Raw genomic sequence first — 5,704 nt, forward strand, 5'->3', positions numbered from 1 at the left:
ATATATATATATAAATCATTAAATTGTCCCTTATTTATGGATCTCATACTTAAATTTCACATTAACTTATGCCATTTTATTTAAAAAATATTAAAATATTAGTGATATTGATTTAGCTTGTATATCAAAAATGTGTTAGCACAAATCTTGAGTGAATCTGTCGGTTCCATAGAGAAACAGAAGTGACGGGCGGAAAGATCGACCAACCAGTATTATCTGCTTGGAACAAATCATAGAAACCTATCTGATGGATCTAGGCAAATCGACAGTCACTACCTTCTGATTTTTTTTCCTTCAAAATGTCAGTCTCATCAGCCTGATCGATCGACCTGGCCTAAAATACAAACCGATCGATAGACTCCCTTCACTCTAAGGGTCCCACCAATGAGAACATTAATCTCATACATGTAAAATGCTAAAATAATCCTAATCATTTTAGTAAAGGAAGGGCATGAATATAATCTTGCATTTGTACCCCCCCTTCTTTGTCTATAAATAGGGGATCATTTATCAAATAATGATTACACATTCCTATTGCTCATTACTTTGCTCTCTCTCTCTCTCTCTCTCTCTCTCTCTCTCTCTCTCTCTTCTATTTTCTATAACGCTCTATTCATTAGGTATGTCAATTTCATTTTCAGCATTGGTGAGTGTGGATTCAAACCTGCAATAAAAAGAGGAGCACGACTAGGAGAAGAAAGCCACTAGAGAGAAGCAATAGACATGGATTGCACCAGAGAATTCGTAAAGGGGTTTGTATAGAGAGAGATGCAGGAGCCGAGGAATCTTATAGCAGAGCCATTATAGCTCGAGAAAGAGAACATGTTCCAAGAGAGCAGAACCCCTCAAGAAGAGTCGGTGCACAATGGTAGAAGGTTGAATTATTGCGCATAAAGGGTCGAGGATTCACAATACCAGGATGGTGTTGGATCCGCACTGATGACAATGATTTAGGTGCACTAAAGCCCCACGCTAGCTGGAGAGTGGATTCTCCCGCTAGTCTCAGAAGCTAAACCCCTTGAGAAGTTTAAGTTCCCATCACTAGAATCTTATAAGGGTTAGTCTGATCCTACTGACCACCTTGCATCGTTTGAATCATCCATGTGCATTCTAAATTCTCTGACACGTTGAAATGTCATTTGTTTTTTACCTACTTGAGGTTGTCATCCCTGAGGTGTTTCAACAGATTGCTAGTAGGGTGGTCACCTATAGGATAAAAGAAAACATTTAACATAATTTTAACATATGTCATTTGTTATATAAAAAAAGCATTTAATATAAAAACTTAACTCAATTTTAACATATGCAAAGAAAAGACTTAGTCTACACCCAAATTTTTAACATATAGGATGAAAGAAAACATTTAATATATAAAGAAAAGACTTACCTGTTGAAGGTTATGATATTGAAACTTAACTCTGAAATATTGCAGATGCTAATATGAAAAGTTACAAGACTTAAAACATTAAATAACAAATAATACATATAAAAATTTGTTGAGAAAGAATTTACTACAAATACATTCAACAATGTACTAAAAACTAACAACAATACTAAAATGATTTCCAATGTAAAAACAGTTTTACAATCCTACTGTTCACAATACAACATAACATCTAAAATAAAGCAAATTATCACACTCTAAAAACAAACAACAACAACAATAAAGGAAAATCCTTTAAGATAGTTCAAGTGAAGTCAATTTTTAATTAGGCATCTCCTCAAGCTTCTCCCCACATATTTTTTCTTTTTGCTCTTCTTTTTCTTTTGATTTTTCTTTTCTTTCTCTTTCAGGATCATTTTCAATCCTTACTTTCTTTTTCTTTTTATATGAGGATTACTATATTTGGATTGTCTAATATGTGATAGGATACTCAGTTAATCAATTGATGTTTCATTTAAGAGTTATGTGAGTGGATGCCCCTAAAGCAAGTTTAGGTTATTTAAGCTTGTGGTGCCCACAATTAAGGTCAGACTTGTAGTGTTTAAATATGTTAATCATCAATCATGTTATCTTCTAAATCCAATCAATTAAGTTTAGACCTCGAGCCTAAGTCACTACTAAGCCTTTAACAATCATGATAGGTGAAATGGTGATTATCAAGATTTTGATTTTAAGTGATATGTATCTTAATTGAATGATCACATCATCCTCAACTTTGGGCTTAAGAAAAGTAAACTATCATCTTTCCGACTTAAGCCCCTCATTTAAGAATCGTCTGATCTTAATTGGCTTCCAAATCATAAATATTAGAAGAATTATGGTTTTGTTGATGTTGTGCAAGGGTGGTGAGTGAGTTTCTACCTTTTAGTCCCATTGTATTTCAATCATCCAAACATGTTTATTACGATAAAAATTACCTATTTTTTTCTTGGTTAATCCTAAACTTTGTTAGGGCACCAAAGTCTAAAAGGACTATTTCACCATAGGGGCACTTCACTTCATAACTCACTAAACACAACTCAAATGACTTTGAGTGTTTAGAGTGTCATATCCATGAGGTAATTACAATATTTAGAGGAGAATATGTGGACCTCTCAAATTTTAATTTAATTATTTATTTAAGCTTAGAAAATAGGATTTTTAGAAATTAATTTATTTGGCCTTCCAAGATAAAGTTTTAATTTATGAGAAAATTATTAGAACTTTCCCTAGGTCAGATAAATACTTAGAAAAAATTTCATGATTTTTTGAATTAATTTATTATAAATATTTTAATGGGAAAATAAGGAAAATCCACCTTTTAAAATTTATTTTTAACTTAAGAAAATTAGGAAAAATATTTTAATGAGTCCAAAGTGATCAGAGGACAATTAGGCACATTTTGAAATATTTTGATATTATTGAGATTTTTAATTATTTTAAATTTCAAAATAAGGCTAAAAAATTAAGTATTTTCTAAAAAAATAATTGTTTTTTTTCCTAAGTGCCTCTGATGACAAGGAACTCAGAAAAACCACTTTTTATAATTTTCTCAAGTGTACTTAATTTATTATAATTACTTTTGTACAAAAATACAAGGTTCCTTAAAAAATTCATTTTATTACTTGAACTTAATCAAATAATTTTTAAACTTTTACAGTGAACAAAAATGATTTTATGAACAATGTAGTATTGATTTTGTTAATTTTTTATTAGTATATAGTTTATAAAAATTAACACAAGATAATCACGTTTAATTAAATATAGAAATTTACAGGATAATTCAAAGCATCATAATATTTTTCCTAGACATATTTGACGATAGGAAACCTAATAAAATTATTCACATAATTTTCCAAATGATATTTTGATTTATATAATTAAAATAGCCAAAATGGTCAACTTAGCTTGAAAATTAAGGCTTAAAGTATAGAGTTGCCCTCTGACCCTGAAAAAATCAGAGAACATCCCCTCTATGATGAGGAATAAGCCTTAGAAATTTCAAGCCATTGTGAACAATGTCTGATCATAATGAATTAAAATACTCCAGAGGGTATTTAATTCATTAAAAATCAGGGTATAAAAAGTATTTTTTTTTTTTAGCCCACATTATTCTCCTTTGTTCACTGAGCAAGAGGGTATTTTCATTTTATTTTTTTGATTTTTCGAGAGAAAGATATGGATTTTTGATGTTTAGGCATTTAAAATAATTCAAAAATCCATATTTTTCTACTTATCCAGTGTGGCTCTGACTAGATCTTAGGCGGCTCCGAAAGAACACGCGGAGCTCTGCCATTCAACGCCGCCAGCCACATATCTGCCACACAGACCGTGCTTTACAAACCATATCCTCGTTCGGCTTCATCAGGACCATTCAATAGATAAACACGCGATCGAATGACATCCATTCATTGTCCCCAAGTGACCTATCTCGTAAGTCGTTCACACTAACACCTTAAGATCTTCACTTAGACTCAACCAAATTGCATGAGGTTTGTTTCTAAACCTTCATCTACTTAAGAAATAACACATCTATATGGTTAGAATAACACATCTATATGGTTTATACAATATTAAATCTAGTAAATATGTATGGAGAATAAAAAAAGGCTCAAATTAGGGTTGGGATTCAATACCTTTGTCTGAGAAGGGAGGCCTCAATCAAATGGTTGTGGTAGCTTCGATTGGACCCAACAAACCTCCAGATGAATTTTCAAGCCTTGGAGAATTGTCAAGGTATGATTTTGATCAAGCTCAATTTCAGGTGTGGTCTAGAGTTATGCTAGAGGCTATTTCAGAGGGGGCTTTTGTGGGGAATTAGCCTCTTTCACTGTGGGGATGGTGTGTGCACAATTAATTGAAGTTTGGTTTACTGTGGTGGAGTGGAGAGATTTGTTCTGGTTTTAGGGCAAATTTCAGTGGAGAAATTGGCTCTATGGGGTGGATAACAGTGGCTGGCTCTATGGGGTGGCTAACAGTGGCTGAGAGCAAGGGCATTGCACTTGGGATGGTTTGAAGAAGCTCTGGTGAGATTTTGGCAGAGTTTCCTTAAGGTTCCAAGCACTCCTCTCTTTAGCTATGGAGGACTAAATTAAAATCCATGGCTTCCTGGTGGAGCTCAGGGCTGGGAGTTGGGTGCTAAATTAAGGTGGAGAGAAGAAAGGCTCCAATGGACAATGGGAGTGAGCTAAGCCAGGGAGGTTCAATTTTGGATTTTGGCCACTTAGGGCTCCCTTGAGCTGGCTATTTTTGGTGGTTGAGGAGGTGGCTGGTCAGGGTATGGTCACTTCTTGGCTCAGGGAGGCCAGAGGATGCTTAATGATGGTTAACTCCTCAGGGTAAGTGATGATATTCAAGATATTTGAATTTAGGCCAAACATGGGGTGAGATCCCTTAAATCAAGGGACCATTAGTCCATATCTCATCTTGGCTGGTTTAGGTGGGTTTAGCCTGGTCCATAGGGTGTATTTGGTGGTTGTGGTATCATTAATTTGGTGCATGAGTTCATTTTGGGTAAAAATGGCTAGAATTTGGGTTTGAGTTAGGCTAGCCATGACATTGAGCTCAATTTATTGATCAAAATTGTGTAGATGATTTTCATGAAGGTTTTTTATGAAGGATTGAAGTAATTTTGAGTTCAATTGGAAGCTCGATTTGAAGGATTTTGAGATTTTGGTCAATTTAGGGGTGTTGGGTTAGACTTGAGTCTAGGTTGGGATAGGGTTGGGTTAGGTTTAAATTGATGGTTGAAAATGGTCTATAGGAATGTCATGAAGAGTTTTCAATATCAATTCAATTGGGTGTCAATTGGGTGTCAATTTTGGGGTTAGGTTATTCAATTTGGTGGAATTTAGGGACAACCAATTTGGGGATTTTGAATGTGGGTTGAAATTGGGTGAAATTGAGGCTTTACCAAGGCCAATTGAATGTCCAATTTGATGTGTAGGGGTTCAATTTGATGTTTATGATTATTAGAAAGAATTTAGGATTCAAATTGAGGCAAATTGAGTAGGCCAGGGTTCAATTATGTGAGATTGATCATAGGGCCAAAATTGGTCATTTTGATTTAGATCAAAATTGAGCTCAAAGCATGGGTCAATTAGGCTTGGATTTGGTTTGGATTTATCATATGAATAATGAATTTGAGTTTAGGATTAAAATTTCAAGGAATTAGGGCCAAATTGATGGACATTTGAAGTGAGTTTGGGTAAATTGGGCTTTTAAAGGTAATTTGGGGGTTTTGGTCAAAATGGTCAAAATGGCCAAATTGAGATCAATTGA

This window comes from Phalaenopsis equestris, unplaced genomic scaffold, assembly GCF_001263595.1.
Source record: "Phalaenopsis equestris unplaced genomic scaffold, ASM126359v1 Scaffold214628, whole genome shotgun sequence".
In the NCBI taxonomy this organism is placed as follows: domain Eukaryota; kingdom Viridiplantae; phylum Streptophyta; class Magnoliopsida; order Asparagales; family Orchidaceae; genus Phalaenopsis; species Phalaenopsis equestris.